Source organism: Boleophthalmus pectinirostris, unplaced genomic scaffold (genome assembly GCF_026225935.1).
Source record: "Boleophthalmus pectinirostris isolate CB_2022bp ecotype Guang Dong unplaced genomic scaffold, ASM2622593v1 HiC_scaffold_2, whole genome shotgun sequence".
In the NCBI taxonomy this organism is placed as follows: Eukaryota; Metazoa; Chordata; class Actinopteri; order Gobiiformes; family Gobiidae; genus Boleophthalmus; species Boleophthalmus pectinirostris.
Window position 1 is genome coordinate 616,159 of NW_026571152.1, and position 18,192 is coordinate 634,350.

At 40.4% G+C, this 18,192-nt stretch overlaps 1 protein-coding gene across 1 annotated transcript in view; it reads right to left on the bottom strand.

Moving 5' to 3' along the window:
• Positions 1 to 18,192, bottom strand: part of plxnb2b (plexin b2b) — a 438,171-nt gene that overhangs the window by 409,394 nt on the left and 10,585 nt on the right. The gene's annotated exons all lie outside the window — the stretch shown is intronic.

Consider the following 18,192-nt stretch of genomic DNA (forward strand, 5'->3'; position numbering starts at 1 on the left):
TCAGGCATGTTTTTGATGAAAGAACAAAGAAACATGATAGAAAGCTGAAACCAAAGCTATTTTGGATAACAGCCCTCTTTAATGAACTTCGATCTTCCTAAGCCTGAATCTCTTTTAATAAATGTGTTCACTGTTCATTACAGCTAATTAAGGTGTTATTATGAAGTGGTACCAGAGAATTCTACTTTCATGGGAAACTAATTTCAACTTCAATTTTTCAATCTATTAAAAACAAGCCTAAGAACATTTAATAGATTCTCTTTTACTTGAAGATCAAAATCCCCAAATCTCTTCTGTCAAACTGTGCTCATTTGACCCCATTTCCAAATTCAGCATGAATGGTGGGTCAAATGCAGAGCAGAGAGCACATTGAAGTCTAGACCATAATCACTTTAACTTCACAGATGCACAAAGCCCAAAGCAACACTCCCAACAGTGTCTTTTGGACGTACATTTGGTGCTGTGTCTGTGGAGGAACAGATCAACTGTAAGAAAGAAGCAAACTCCAGATCCACAGATCCTCCCCAGACAGTCCCCTCAGACTGTTAGACCTGCCCTAAACACCCACCGACACTCACAGCCACAGGGACCTTACGACCACTACGTAAGACACAGTAGTCCTGGCTGAGTAGTGGCTGAGTCCTTGTTTCAGTCTTTGTTTCAGTCTTTGTTTCAGTCCTGGTTTAACCTTTTTTAGTCACTATGAGTGAAGATACAGAAGATAAGATGATAAGAATAAAGACATTCATTCATTGCTATTTAAAAAAAAAAAAAAAGTCACATTCTCTCCTCTAAACCACATGCCTTTCCTGGCAGAGGATTGGCTGTAAACCTCTGGATAAAAGAGCCTGATCACTGCCAATTAGAAAAGACAGAATGAACACAGAATCAAACTGAGTTTATTACAGAGTCCTGTGTTGCACTCTTCAGACACAGTAGATCTCACAGATCTTCCAGAGCGGAGAACAGGCTCAGAGTGGCAGCGTGTGCTGGGAGGAGTCTCTGGGCGTGTTATGAGCTCTTGTAAATGTTTGAATGTTTCACAGTGGCATGTGGCTTGGACTGTGATGTCATAAGAGCTCAGTCTCTCATTTACAAAAACAGAAAACCCCAAAGTGGAAAAACTGTAAAGGTTGAACCGTGAACAGAGCAACAAAAGAAAACTTCACTCTGGTCTTGGCCAAGTCCTGGTTTAGATCTGGTTCAAACCTGGTTTAGAATTGGGATTCGCCCTAGTTTTTTCTTCTCCCTGGTTTAGTTCTTATTGATCAGAGTTGGGAAAAGCACTCCAACTTTATAGTTAGATGAAGCTGTTTTATTATGTGCATACATCATCTAAACTCAGCTCTCTGGTGTTTAATAGAGCGTCTGCAAGCACAGGAGGAGGGAGAGCATTCAGACACCAAGCTCCTGTTCTGGAACCAGCTCCTGCTCATGTTAAAGGGACTCCTGCCCAGGCCCCAAAGGGCCCCCACAGTCTCTGCCTAAAACCAGGTTTAAAATGTTCTTGTTTGTATGAGCTCATGGCCTGGTCAGTCAGGAGCAGAAACAAAAGACAGCTGGAGCTAAGCTGCTTCAGGAGTTACTCTGCTGGAGACAGTGTGTGACCTGAGCACTGAGACTGTGTCCTCACACTGTCCTCTGTGTCCTCACACTGTCCTCTGTGTCCTCACACTGTCCTCTGTGTCCTCACACTGTCCTCTGTGTCCTCACACTGTCCTCTGTGTCCTCACACAAACCAGGAGGTCTACAGTCCTGGTCCTGAGTCTCTAAAGCCCCCATTTTGTCCTGTTTGAGTCCTGATTTGGTCCTGCTTTGGTCCTGCTTTGGTCCTGCTTTGGTCCTGCTTTGGTCCTGCTTTGGTCCTGCTTTGGTCCTGCTTTGGTCCTGCTTTGGTCCTGCTTTGGTCCTGCTTTGGTCCTGCTTTGGTCCTGCTTTGGTCCTGCTTTTCTCCTGCTTTTCTCCTGCTTTTCTCCTGCTTTTCTCCTGCTTTTCTCCTGCTTTTCTCCTGCTTTTCTCCTGCTTTGGTCCTGCTTTGGTCCTGCTTTGGTCCTGCTTTGGTCCTGCTTTAGGTTTTAGTGTGAGTTGTGAAAAGAGGAACAGAAGTGGAGCATCACATGAGTGGACGGTCACATGGACATGAGCAGTGCAAAAGCGTTACACACAGAGACATGTTTAAGAACAGATTCCTTCTTTTAGCGTCACAGTCTGCAGTAATCTGCTCTGTCTCACAGTCACACAAACACACTATTCATCCACCATCGTACAACTGTTTCACCAGTGTCAAAACACCTGCTCTCCCTGGACTACACAAGGATGATAAAACAGCACCACTGAAAAGTCTTCAAAATGTCACCAGTAAAAAGAAAGCTGAACCCCATCCTTCTGTTACTAGTACTAACAGTCAATTTATAGTGGAAACAATGCTTCCTATTTACTTCGAGGATAATTTGGCATTTAACACAGTTTGTCCAGTAAGAAGCCTGTTTGTCCAGGTTTATCCTGCTCCTGATCAGTCCAGGTTGTCTAAGGTCAGTTTGTTTCTTACACATTATAGGTTTTTAGACCTTGGTAAAGTCCTGGTTAAGGACTAGGGTTAGTCCAAGCTCAGAGCTTGACTGAAGGTTTAAAAAAAAGAAAGTCGATACTAAAATTAGTATCAGAATGAGGTACTCATTTGAGCAGGTATCGGTGCTGTAAAACCTTTGCACTTTTATGACCAAATGGTGTCTGTCAATCATATTTGCATACAGTGTCCTAATACTGAAATGAAACATCAGAGTTCACAGAACAGAAGAGTACTTGAGTACATTCTGTGGTAAAAGAGGATTTTCACACCATGAAATCCAAACTGGTCCAGACTATTAGTTGAGCGTTTTTCTTAAGAAACTTTAGTATTGTGACAAATAGCATTGCCTTTAAATCCTGATAACAAAAGACAGAGGTAAAAGTATGTAGTCACAATGACAAAGAGAAAAAATGCACTGTCTGTGTGTGATTGTGCCGACACAGGCCCAGGCTAACTTTAGATCTGCTGAGGTGAAGTTTTAAACCCAAACGTGGACACATAATGTATGTTGCATTTACTATTTTGTTCAGCAGCAGGACAGCAGGATTACAGTAGCGATGGGTGATAGTAAAGGACATTTTTGTGTCTTTTTCTAATTTAATGCGAGTAATGTTTCAAACATTATCCGAAAACACACAGGAAAAGGTAGAAGTCAAAGTTAAAACGTTACAAGACAATTTGTGTAGAGAAATGCTGCGTGTGTGTGCGTGTGTGTGCGTGTGCGTGTGCGCGCGTGTGTGTGTGTGTGTGTGTGTGTGCGTGTGTGCGATTGTGCCTCCACCAGCTCAGGCTAACTTTAGATCTGCTTATGAGAAGTTGTGAAACCAAAAGTGGGCAGAACATTTCGCCGCTGTCCAGATGACTCACTCTGGAATATTCAGCGCAAAAGGACAACTCCAGGGCTACACACACGCACACACACACACAAACACACACAAACACACATGCACACACGCACATACACACTCAGGCACACACACACGCACGCACACACACATACACACTCACGCACGTACATACAACACACAAGACACTCACAGCCTAAAACAACGACCATGGAGCGGAGGACAGGGAGAGAGGGAGAACGAGAGAGGAGAGAGAGGAGAGAGAGAAAGAGGGGGAGAGAGAGGAGAGAGAGGAGAGAGAGAAAGAGGGGGAGAGAGAGGAGAGAGAGGAGAGAGAGAAAGAGGGGGAGAGAGGAGAAGGGGGAGTTTATATGTGTTGTACCACAACAGAGAGTGGGAAAGGGGACGAGAAGGAGAGAGGGAGGAGGGGGAGAAGGAGAGAGGGAGGAGGGGGGAGAAGGAGAGAGGGAGGAGGGGGGGAGGGAGAGGAGGCGAGAAAGAGGGAGGGGGTCCAACATTTAAAACAGTCCACATTGTGTGACTCAATATACCACAACAGAGAGAGACAGAGAGACAGAGACAGAGAGAGAATGAGAGCAATAGAGAGAGACAGAGAGAGAGAGAGAGAAAGAGGGACACAGAGCGAGAGAGAGAGAGAGAGCGAGAGCTGGTTGAAATATGGGTTAACTAGCAATCAAATGGTTAACTGGTGCACACAGGCTCAGACAGACTGAGTCACACACACATGTAACACTTGAGCTTCATCTGGGCACAGTTTAGGAAAGAGCTCATTCACTTTGACGATCTAAAGGACTGAATGATTAGTCGTAGTTTTACTGGTGAACATCTTCAATATCCTGTGACTTCAGTCTGGGTTTTTTACATATTGCTCTTGGATATTTGTGTATGTCTTGTGTGTGGGGGGAGTTTGGACTATTTTAAACAGACTGTCCCAGGATGTCAGAGCAGAGTTTGGCCTGAGGTCAGAGTGAAGTGCTCTAAAGAGACACAGAGTTTCCTCACAGACACACGAGGGCCCTACAGAGGGTCTGGAGCGTGGAGCAGGTCCTCCAGAGGTTAAAGACGCTGCTGTAATGACCAGCACCTCCTAAACACACTAGGGACAGGGACAGGGACAGGGACAGGGACAGAGACAGAGACAGGGACAGGGACAGGGACAGAGACAGAGAGAGAGCGACAGCAGGAAGTAAATATGTATGTATTATTCAGTGGTGGAACATAACAAAGTAAAAGTACTGTACCATTACATTACATATACATTACACCTGTACTTTGCTTAAGTACACTTGTTTAAAGTGGATACTTTTTACTTTCACTTCACTACATTTGAGAGCAGGTATCTGTACTTTCTACTCCAGTACTTTTTTAGGGGGCCTGAAAAGTAAAGTAAATAAAAACAGCTAAAACAAAAAACAAAAAACTGTAGATTCAGTTGTTTCTTTTGGGTACTTTTACTTTTATTTGAGTATAATTTGGTCTGGTATCTGTACATAAGTAACAAATTTGAGCACCTCTTCCACAATTACCGATGTAAAAGTGAAAGAGGATCAGCATGTTTGTGAACTGCTTAATCATGAAATGGCCTGAAGTGTCATTCTGTTTCAATAGTGAACCAGTTTCATATTTCACTCAGGATAAAAAGAGCTGCAGCTGAAAATGTCACATTTGTAAAAGCAGCTTTTAAGGTTTAAATGAGACCGCTGTGTGATGTTTGTATCTAATTATAAAGTATATTTATGATGAACCAGGAAGTAGGGATGATGCACTGTTAGCATGCTAGTTGGTCATTGGTGTTGCCATGACACACTGGCCTGAGGAAACTCAACACAGTGAAGAATTAAGATGCTAAGAACGTGTTAGGTGCAGAATACATTTGGACTAAACCATTTTAAATGAACTACTTCTGCTTTTCACGTAGAAAAAAATGCAAAAATCATTCACACGTTTGAGTAATCCTTTATTTTTATTCTGTCTACATCTCCAAAGCTCCAAACGCTCTGTTCCACTTCATGAAGTGGCAGTTTAAGATAACAGTTACGGTTTACCCCTTAGTTCAATAGAAATTGGCAATTCCAAAGCTGAAATCATGATCATGATTCTAGTGAAGGTGTGTGAAGTTTAAAAACACAGAGGAGCACTTCCTGTATTACCACACGACATCACAAGGTGGAACAGTGTATTCTGTTTGAAGAAGAAGTCAGTCTAAATCTGCCTGGTTTGTGTGTAACACGTGTGAATGAAACAAAACCAAGTCCAGGTCTGTGTGTGATGAGGAAACATTAGAACCTTTGAATCTCTGATGAGAGACAAAACACACTCCACAACACCACATGAAAACGACCGTCTGCTGGAAGATTTACCCAGACCACCAAGAGATCACAGGAGGAGGGGGGCTGCAAACTCCACCAGAGACACTTCTTGTATAACACAGCTAATATTTTCTATTCACATCGATTTTTAGACGTACTCTGTCCCAACCCTCACACCCAATTTATTACTTTGCCATTTTTCCATGATTGCATCCAGTATCCCTATGGACAATCAATACAATTTCATTGTTTTTAAGCCAAAGCCCCATTTGAGATGGTACAGCACAGCCCCTCCACCAGCACAGAATGTCACCATATGAATGTGAAAGGAAGGCTCCAGTATTACGGAACTGAATGTAATTTAGGTTATAGTTATTTTTTTCATTATGTTACTGTTGAAAAAAAAACACTACAAACTGCCAAACAAAATACAAGAATCACATACCAGTGTATCTCTCAGGTTTTTACAAGACAACGATGGCCCAGGCAATCCTTACTTGAATAAAAACTAATGATAATACACATTTAGGAGTAAATAACCCACTTATTGCATGTTTTAATCAACAACAGACTGATAAAAGTGTCACGTTTAGAGCAGAAAATCCCCAAAATGCAGGACTGCACTTGCATAGTTGTTAAATTAAAACTTTCACAAAAATCTGAAGTAACCAAATCCAAAAATCCAAAAATAAAAACTACCAGGACATGACACTGACAATAACAAATAAACCAACAAAAGGGCAGAGGAGAGCAGAGTGTATAAAAGCACACAGACGAACGAGACACAAGTGAGACACATTATGGCAGAGCAAACAATACAACGGGAAGTAAAACTCAAACGCACAAACATGGCTACAGAAATAAAAAAGGAAAGTAAAAACTGAAGGAAAATGAACACCATGACAAAAACATGATCTAAAATTGTTGTATATAAAATAATACAACAGCAAAAAAGGCAACATAGTCTGGTGTTTTAATGGGAGACTCTGCATTTCAGAAGATCTTGGTAGAGATCTAAGGTAGAGCTGTTAGCATGTTTTATGTTTTATATGTCCCCATGGAGACACAGGGACGTTTATTGCTCTACAGAGGACAGGGCAGGTCAATAATGGTCAATAATTGGGATTAGACAGGTCCAAATATATACATATAATTGTACTGAAACTCAAATGAACTTTTCAAGACCATTTCATTTCTTAAACCTAACACTGAGCACTACTGGATGCCTTGTATTATTAAATTAGTTATTTAGTTTGATAATTGTGTCAATAATCTTAAATACTTACTAAATTGTGAAGTTTTTTTTCTCATAATAACTCAATCACTCAAACGTAGGCTACGTTCAGACTCTAGGGCTTAATGTTCAATTCTGATTTTTTTGTGAAATCTGATGTTTTTGCGAGGTCGTTCACATTTCCAATTAAATGGGACTTGTATGTGACTCCAGTGTGAACATTAAACGGCCCAAAAGTGTCCCACATGTGCACTGGAGACACGACAACGTCAACCTCAGCGAGTGTGCTCTGTGTTTACAGAAGTTGTCCAAACATGGACACGAGCATTGAGCACCTGGAGATTTTAAAGTTCCTCTCGTACCGGAGCCAGAACATGAACAACTTACTTGTTTTTAGGAGGAAATTGAGAAGGAGAAGGAGGAGGTTTTTGGTCGTGGTGTTTTCTGGGACAGTCCGTTGAAAGGAACGTGTGGATGTGGAGACGGAGCCAAGAGTGGTGAGTGGTGATGTGCTTCACCTCAGTCACACGGAGTTCATTAACAATTTTCGCCTACTTCAGCAGAATAGTGACGTTTGTGGTTTGTTGATAACGTGTAGGTGGATGAATGCACTTTGGCCATTTACACTGAAGTCACATGTCAAAAGATCAGATATGTATCGGTTTCAGGAGCACATATCCAAGTGTCCTGGGTCACATTTGAAAAAATCGGATCTGTATGGTTCAGACTGTCATTAAAAGATCAGATACAGGAACATAGGGGCCAAAAAATCAGATTTGGGTCACTTTAGGCTGCAGTCTGAACGCAGCCTTAGTATTGTGAATGTCATATTACCTCTTGTTTTTCCTGGAATGTTCCACAATATGGCATTAAACTGAACTGCCTCTCCGCAGATCTGGCTTTTAGTTATCCAGTCAGTGTCACCTGCTTGTCTCCATGGAGATAACACGTTTAACACCACAGAGTTAAACAGTCAGAGCAACGCATTACATCTGCTGCTGCTGGTGGACTCTTTACCAGAGAAGTGACACAGTGCTGCTTTAAATTTAGATTCCTCATTCATGGCGTAAACTCAAAGGTTAAATGAGTTCCTCTCGCTGTAATTTCACACCACTATTGTGTGTGTAGTAAAACGCTCGGTTGGTTTACAGATGAGAGGAACACAGTCGGTGGCATTTAGTGTGCATCTTTACAATGGCGCTTGAACACGTTTTAATAGGTCCCTGTTGGATCGTGGAGGAGCTAAAGGCCAGACTGCCCAGCTCATTTAGCACACACAAGGACGAGTCCACGCTGACGGAGAGCGCCGTTTTCACAAACATTTAGACGGGAAAAGAACAGGGACAGAAAAGTGATCTCAAGGAATACAAAACGCCATTTAAAAACAGTCGCAATACACAAGTTTGTATAATGTTGAAACGTTATCTGTAAACCAAATATCCAGACCAATCAATTTAAGGAGAAAATAAAATTGTGTTTCTTCTGATATATTTGCAATAAATGTTTTCAAATCAGGATTCAGTTCACAGCAGACATTTTGAAAGACAGAACGAGATTCAGACATGCCAGGCAACATTAACACAGTCCCATATGTCTGAACACGTAGAGGTCTAAACTACAGGGGAGCACTTTCTGTCTATAAAAAGATCAGCTATTTATTGTTCTCAGAAGATTTTCTAGAAACATGTTGGAGGCACAATCGCTGCATTAGCACTCTCTCCTCTCAGCCCAATGATCCATTCCCAGAACTTATATTTGAGTGGAGTTTGCAGAGGTTTTTTGGGGAGAAGGGGGTTCTACCATGACAGTACATGTTGTAGTGGCTCAGGTCTCATCTGATCTGTGTCATTTTGTTTTTGTGAAACATAATGACAAATAAAGAACTTCACATAAGAGCCTGTTGTAGAATAAATGGTACTATCCTGAGAGCTGAAGAGAAGAGACATGAGGCTGGAGTTCTAACACACGAGACGTTTATTTACACGAGTACAGATCCAGCAGAGACATGAACCCTCAGGACAGCGTGATAGTGTTGTCCGTTCCAGTCTAGTCCACTCCTGTCTGGCTGTGCTTCTATTGTAGGGAGTATTATACCTCTGATGACGGAGGCCAAGATAACAAGGAGTGAGCAGTGAAAGTGGAGTTTCTCTAACATCAACCATTATGATTTAACAGTAATTCTCACTGTTACATGCTCACTGTCGCAGCCCTAACATCCTGAATTGCATTGTTGTATTACTTAAGAAGATTATTGTTCAATTAAATGTTCCCCCATCCACTGCTCTCATTGGTCAGTTCCCACCCTGCACTGCGTGTCAGGCTTTAACCAATCACAGTCAAGCACGAACCAACAAGTGGATACTGGGAATACTGGGCTAAGAATGTTGACCAATAAAATGGCTTATAAAAAGAATTATGATACAACTGGTGAGTTTAACAAGTTCTAAATGATTCTGGTAGTGTAACTTTATGACCATGTAGTAAAAGTTCCATAGTAAAAGTTTGCATGGACATTAGTTAACCTTGAGTGGCTTTATTTGAATTAATTTTGTGATTGAAACAGACAGAAAGAGAGAGAAAGAGATGGAGAGAGAGATGGAAAGAGCGACAGAGAGTCATGTGCGTGTCCAGATGCCAGCAGATTTGGGCAGATGCCTCCTATAATAAGGACAGCATATGTTTGAGCCTCTTCTAATGCTCTATTTTGGACCATGTTGGGCCCACAGTCTGTCACTTCTCTTCACTGGATGGGAGCAGGGTAATGCTATAAAACGCTCGCTATCATTTACTTTATATAGAGTTGAAGCCGCGTACAGCAGCTTTAGCAGGTGGCTCACTTTCCACTTACATATTATTGTCCCATTCACCATTCAGAGCAGGGCTGTGGAATAGTTGGACATTTCAGAATTGTATATTATAAGAATTTTAAAACTGAGATTAGATTTGTAAATTATTCCTTTTCCATTTCATTATTGTAGGGATGCCCCGATCCAGCTTGTTCAGTTCTGATACTGATTTCGATACCATCTTCATGTATCTCGCGGTGGATGAGACAAGATACGAGATTGGAGACGAGTTTTTACATTTTCTCTCTAAATTCAGTTTCCAATTTTGGCATCACATTTTTTTTATTTAATATTTTTTATTCCATTCTAGTATCTAGTATATAGAGATGTAACTCAACTCATACAGTATGTAACCCTTTTTTTGTCCAAACCAAATGCACTAACTAAAAAAATCTCACGAGATCATTTTTCTCATGTGTGCACGATCTTGTGGGACGAGATCTTGTACATCCCAAGTATCTACCCATTCCTGTTATATATTATACCAGTGCAGAGACTGAAAACAGCATTTATTTCCTTTATACAAAAATAAAATGAGACAAAACTGATCCAAATGTGCTATGTAGTTGTTTTCCACCTCTTAAATAACCACAACCGTATAAATAAACATTATGAGACTTACTGCGCTGAATACAACCAGTAAACCGTCTTATTACATCAATGTATTTGTCCAACCAACACATCGGCTGAACCAATATCCGATACAGCCAATTTTTCATTACCGATATCAGATACCAGAATTGGATAGGTGCATCTCTAATTTCCAGTGCACATTTTCAACATTAATTTATTAACAAAATTAAGGACTTACAGGCTAAGTACATATTCAGTTTTTATTCTTTTTTTTTTTTTTAATAATATGAGTCAATGAAACAGGCAAGTGATAATTACAGCTTTTTTCGACTTCCTAATTTTCTAAATTTTTTCATTTCATTTTGTCCATTTTTCATAAATTCAAACATTTTTAGTGATTTTCATCTTCCTTTCATTCTTGCGTGCCGGAGGTGATGATCTTTTCTATAAAACAGCAAAGGGATATTAGCCTGGGCATTTGGAAACAGGACAAATTTAGATCCAAAAAAAAAAAAAAAGTTGGTACGGGTACATCTGATTCACAAAGACGTCAGAGCACAGTGCACGAGGAGGGTTTTTTATTGTTTAAGTTAGTGCAAACTATAAATCATATTCAAAGCGTGATTTCCAAATGAGAGTGCAGTGCCAATTCCAAACAAAGTCTAATTAGGATCATAACTCGTATAGTGTTGCAACGTGAGGAGCTGCTGGAGGCGAGAGCTGCTTTCAAAAGTTGGCTTAATGCTTTCAAATGGGTTTGGTTTCAGATTTAATTAACAGCGAGTTTAACCGTGAAGAGCAAAACTACAACATGTACAATGAGAATGTACACAGTGCTAATCCTGGAGCTGAGTACTTCTGACTTGATCCTGCCTCAGATTAATGCAATAAGAATACTTTTAAAACTGCAAATTATAATCACACAACTATTCTTACGTTATTATAATTCTAAGACATGTCGGTAACAGTAAAATTCAGAGGATTTGCAGATGTTTAAAGCAGTATCATACAGGTTTATTCAGTCCAGCTCCAGTTCACAAGACGTTCCCAACAACATAAAAATAAGCTCCAACCACTTAACGTCAATGAAGTCCTCACCCATTCTACATTCATATAAAAGTTTAGGCAAATTGGCTACAGAAGGCAACACATGTTAGGTGCCTTGCCCAAGGACACAAGACTTAACATTAGGCCTGCCATGAGAGCAAATTTTGAAGCACGATATATCACTTCAGAGAAATATTGCGATAAGCGATAATAGTGAAAATAATTTATGCCACTGATACAATAACAATAACAATAAAGAAGGTGAACCAGTTTGGAAATATATAGTATCATTAAAAGGCATAAGCTGCAACAAAGAAATAGAAGAATTAACAAATAATAGTGACAGAAATTATTTATTGTACTTTCTGCAGCTCAAATCTTGTGTAAATAAATAAAAATGGCAAAAATCTTCCTCCTACTCCTACTCCTATTACTCCTACTATTCCTACTACTCCTACTATTACTCTACTATTACTCCTACTATTACTCCTACTATTACTCCTACTATTACTCCTACTATTACTCCTACTACTCCAACTATTACCCCTACTATTACGCCTACCACTCTTACTCCTACCACTACTCCTACTATTACCCCTACTACTCCTACCACTTCCTATTGCTAAGAACTGTACGCACAATAAATATATTGTTCCAGCTTTCATATCCTGACCGATAAGTCGATATTGTAATTATGGTGACAGGACTAAGTAGCAGGCACTGGTAGAAGCTGGGATTGAACCCACAACCTTTGAGTTAGAGAGCAAATGCTCTAGCAGCTAAGCTACCACTGCAACCATTTCTAAAAGTAGTGATGGAAGTTTGTGCTGGACAGCGTTAAAGTCCGCTGCATTAAGTCGCCCATTGCCCTTTCACATTGACCTTGATCTCCAGCTGCTCCCAGCGCATGCCGACCCACAATGCATCTGTCACCCTCTCCATCCCCGCTCATCCTCTCTCTAAGTACCTTGTAATTAATCGCTCCGCACGCTCAAAAAATATAAATATATAATCGAGTGAGGGATCCAGTCCTTGGTCAATGACTGTACCAGAACATTAGCATAAAGCAGCTGTGCGTCATATTAGCGGAGGTGATAATTAAAAATGATCTTGCTGAAAGTAGAAATTGGCCGGTTTGAGGATTAGCTCCAAAACGATGAGGATAAAAATGAATGGCTCACTTAGTGTGGATTAAACACCACTCGACTCTCAGTCAGGAACAAAAAGTGCAGGAAAAATGCATTACAGGTAGAATAAGTGGCTCTATGTGCTTTCCATTATTTCACAGCACAAGTTTGAAAGCCTAAGTCTGCCTGACGGAGATAGATGACCCGCTCGCCAAATTCGTCAAAAAGCTCCAGCAATTTAGCTCGAAATGAAGCGTAGGCGTCAAGAGTTTGAAAGATCTGGGAGTGGTGCTCTTTTCATTATAAAGCGTCGTTTCACAAACTCTGGGACAGGAGCCGTTAGAGGCATCGCGCTTAATTGTGGAGAGGGTTTTTGGGGGTGGGATGGGGCATTTTACGAACGCATCCTTTGACCTGAGTTTTGGGCTGTAGACCACTAACCTCAACAGATGTTTAATAGTGATGTGACTTTTGGCTCCGTTGTGGGCTCTTTGTTGGATCCATTCAAAGAGCTATTCTCAAACGGACTCTTTTTATAATTATTTATAAAACATCAGAAGCCAATGTGAAGCTCATTTTATCTACAAACTAATCACAGAGAGAAATGACCAAGGCTCAGAGCTCAAAACATGCTCAAATCACCAGTTTCTTGGTCAGTTCATATCTGAATCTTTTTGCCATAAGCCGTGTCACAGTTGGAGCTGACAGGATGAAGTTGCTGTTGGATTTTGGAGATATTGTAGAGTAATAAATAAAGCAGATAGTGTGTGTTTCTTGATAGTGTGTCAGCTGTTGGGGCACTGGGAGAAACAGGATGTCACAGTGAAGGAAACACAATAGACACGTCCGTATGGGCTGAACTCTGACAGCCCATCTGACAGCTCTGCACATGCTCACAGTGCCGAGTGTGATACCTGCACCAGCCCCGACACCACACAAGACCACATCACACAAGACAGCACAAGACCGCACAAGACCGCACAAGACAGCACAAGACCGCACAAGACAGCAAAAGACCACACAAGACAGCACAAGACCACACAAGACCACACAAGACCGCACAAGACCGCACAAGACCGCACAAGACCGCACAAGACCGCACAAGACCGCACAAGACCGCACAAGACCGCACAAGACCACACCACACAAGACCACATCACACAAGACAGCACAAGACCGCACAAGACCGCACAAGACCGCACAAGACCACATCACACAAGACAGCACAAGACCACACAAGACAGCACAAGACCGCACAAGACAGCACAAGACCACACAAGACAGCACAAGACAGCACAAGACCGCACAACACCACACCACACAAGACCACATCACACAAGACAGCACAAGACCGCACAAGACTGCACAAGACCGCACAAGACCGCACAACACAGGACCGCAAAACACCACACCACACAAGACCACATCACACAAGACAGCACAAGACCACTCCACACACCAATCTCCACTCATCTAAAGGTTAAAAAAGGGGGTGCTAACTTGAAAACTACCACTTCATGACAACACAAGGTGAAACAGAGCATTCAGAACTTTGGAGATGTAGACAGACAAATAATAAAAGGGTTATTCAGACATATGTGAATGAAACAAAACAACTCCAGGTCTGTTTTTGAGGAGGTAACAACATTATAACATGGGTTAAAGTTCACAAGAGTCAAATTCATATAATATGAGACCTTTAATGTTATTTTTACAGACTCAAATATGACTTCATTACCTTAACCTTATTTTTTATATTAAATTTGCATACATCAAAAAACTGAGAGTGATGATCAGCAATGTACCTCAGGTGCTTTACAAGAGTACATACTTTCATTTGTATTTTGTGGGCTTGCATTAGTTCGAACTTTAATTCAATACTTCCATTTTGTTTTTATTAAACTTGTCATCCAAATGTCTAAGCATCAGGAGGAGAGAAGTAAAAAAAAGTGCATTAAGTCAAAGTTCTACGGGAGGAAACCCAACGTAGAACTTGTGGATGGAAAGGTAAGCCACAAGTGCTCTGTGTGGTCAGAGCAGATGGGCTTCAAGGCTCCTGGTGGGTGGATAGAAATAATAGAAAAATATACCTCACTAAAGAGGATCTGAGAGCTGCACACGGTTTTAGATCTCAATAAAGAAAATAACACTAGACAAAAAGTTTAAAAAAAAACAAACAATGGTGCAATGGTCCGTCCTCTGCTCGTCTCCATGTTAGTACTTTGCCTGGGATGTTCAACAGTATGGCATTAAACAAATATATCTTGTTTTTTTCCAAGTATAGGTGTTTTTATTTCTCAAAACTACAAAAACATGCATTATACTGTGAGCAGGCCCACTTCTCCACAGATCTGACCTGTAACTTGGCCTGGTGATGTGGCTGCTTGTCTCCATGGAGAAGTGAAATGAAATGCCATACTGTAAAACACTCTATTAAGTAGTCAATAAGGAAGAGACTAGGGTTGACAAAAGTACTGCAAATCAGATACTCATCGATATTAAAACTAGTAAAACCTTCTTGAATGGCTGTAGAATGATGTTGAGCTGCATCAGAACAAGTAGAAGAGCACGTAGACTAATATACACACATGGACACTAAGAACCTACTGCACCACTGAGGATTACACACATATAAGAACACATGGGAATAGAAAAGAAATTGTAAAAAGTCCATTCCTTAGTATCGAAACTGAGCTTGACATTTTAGTATCAACACTAGATGGAACAATCTCTCAGATAAAGGAGAAAGTGCTGATCTGATTTGTTTAAACTACAGCTTTGGGAAACACAACCAAACAAAACAAAAACAGTACCACAATGACAGCAAAAATATAAAATACATTTTTAAAAAGTGAGGCCAAACTTGTAAATGGAAATGCACAATTTTGTATTACAGTATGATGAAAACAAAGCTTGTAAAACGGTCTTAAAATCATGAGGATTGCTGAACCATCTCAGCCTGGAAACGGTCTCCAGAACTTCTTTCAGATCACATTATTTGTATTTATTTTTTCAGACAATGGAAAATTACCCAGCCCAAGTGAACAGTCAGCGGTTGCCTTCTTGTGTTAGAAGATTTTTTTTTTTATTTTTTTTTTTTTTTTTTTTTTTTTTTTTTTTTTGCTGCTGAGGGACTTAAGATGAGAATGAGCGTGATCACACTTCACTGCTCCATACATCAGCTCCAGGAGTGACAGGAAATGTTTCTGACATGCTGCTGGAGCCAAAATAGAGGTGGTAACAACTAGTACTCGAGTAAGTACTTGTTGAGTTGTACTTCAAAATATTATACAAAATTGACTCTTGTGAGGTTTAAGGCATGTTAGAATGTTGTAACCTCCTCAAAAACAAACCTAGAGTTGTGTTTTGTTTAATTTACATTTGAGTAATCCTTTATTATTAGTCTGTCTACATCTCCAAAGCTTAAAATGCTCTGCTCCACCTTGTGATGTCATGTAGTTGTAGCTTTCAGCTACCTTTTATCTTCAGTAGTATTTATGGTTCAGTAGAGTAGAGATCGGCAATTCCAGAGCTGAAATCATCCAAATGATTCTAGTGAAGCTGTATGGAGTTTAAAAACACAGTGGAGCACATCATGTATACTATGACATGACACAATGGTTTGAGAGAAGAACTCATGTTAAATGTGCAGGATTTGTGTGTTAAACATGTGGGAATGAAACAAAAACTCCAGGAAACGACATTAGAACAGAGATCAGAAAATAACCTAATATGGGCCCTTTAAAGATGCATTATGCAACTTTTCTGGTTGAGAGCCACCTGCTCATTTCCATGGAGATGTCACTGCTTTCCCTGGAAACTTCCACAGTGTGACATTATCAAACTGATCAAACTCCGAGGAGATTAACAGGTCAGAAACCAGGTCAAGTTACAGGTGAGTTTTGTGGAGAGGCGACACCGGACACACTAAGATTCCATGTTATTCAAGGTATTTTTAATAAAACACCAGACTGATGGAATAAACGAGATGGATAAGTCTAATGCCATACTGTGGAACATTCAAGGCAATAATGTGGAGATGTACAGGTGGTGGACCCTCCCACAGAAAAGAGACATTACAGTAGGCTGGGTATCACAAAAAATTTGCCGATACGATTAGGGATGGGCATTCGATGAAATTTTCTTAATCGATCGTCGGAAGAATTAACGATCAATTATCGATTAATCATTAATGCTTTTATATTAAAATGGTCATCATTATTATTACTATCTGCACTACTAATCTGCATAAATAAATTAAACTTTACGACATGTAAACCGTAACGACTCTAGAGCCGTTTGACATTATAATGTGTTTAATTCAGTTTTGCGCAACTCTCACAGAAACAAAACTTAAAACTGCATCGCTAATTTGCATAAACTAAGCAAAGATAAAACTACAGCTCTTGTGTCGCTGATGCGGTCAATTTCTGTTGGATTAAAATACATGACTCACTGGAATACAGGTTAGTGTGACCAGATTTGCGTTTGTCAAAACCAGGACACCGTACGGGGGGAGGGAGGTGGGACCTCCTCATCGACATTGCGCGACTCTCACCTGGCAAAACTTTTTCCCACTGGACACTGAAACATATGTTCCTGCTTTATACACTGTGCACATGGACTCACACTTGTCCTGAACGCAACGGAAAGCGTGGAATTTCTTGTACAAGTCATCGTTAAATACACATTTGTGCTTCGGTACGTTGCAGACTGACCGACTGTTTGTGTCTCGCTCCTTCTGAGTGCAGAGAGACACATGTACAGACCTGTTTGGTCACGACACACACAGCAACCTACATTCGGTTTGTCGATTAAAATTAATGTAATCGATGAAATTCTTAATGATCAGTTATGGATTAATCGATTAATCATGCCCATCCCTAGATACGATACATACCTCAATACACAGGTCACGATACGATACATATCTCGATGCAGTGCACTTTGGTTCGATACGATATTTTTCAAATCGATTCGATACAGTTCAATAAAAATAAAGACTAAATCATGGCTGTGATGCTAAAAGTCTTTGTTAAACCACTTCTTGTACAAAGTTCATATGAAACACAAAATATTTCAGTCATCAAAACAGTGAAAATGTCAAATGTGTCGCATAAATGAGTTTCTTTTCACTGAACAAGCAACAAAACTGTAACAATATAATTTAGTAACATAAACCAAAAAAAAAAAAAACTCTTGGCGATATATTGATACAGCAGCCCACAATATCGATACTGTATCATCACATTAAACAATATGATATATTTTTACACACCCCTACATTACAGTGTAACTTTAAGCCTTGAAAACATTTTGAATCATAAGCAAACTATACTGTGTACGTCTGAACATTCAGATAAGATCAGATTTGTCTCTCCTCTCCCAGTGCTACACACTGTGGAAAAGTAAATGTAACTTCCCTCTGCTGATTACATTGGGGACATGGTGAAGCAGCAGGAGGTGTCATTTAGCCTGGTGGAGTGAGTCGGGGAAGGGCAGAGGTGCAGCCGCTGTACAACTCAAACAAGATAAGATCGGAAAGGCGCGCCGTGTGACGTCCCTTCATCGAGGATAATCCTGAACTTAAAGAAAAGAGGAAAATCACGAGTCGGATCTGT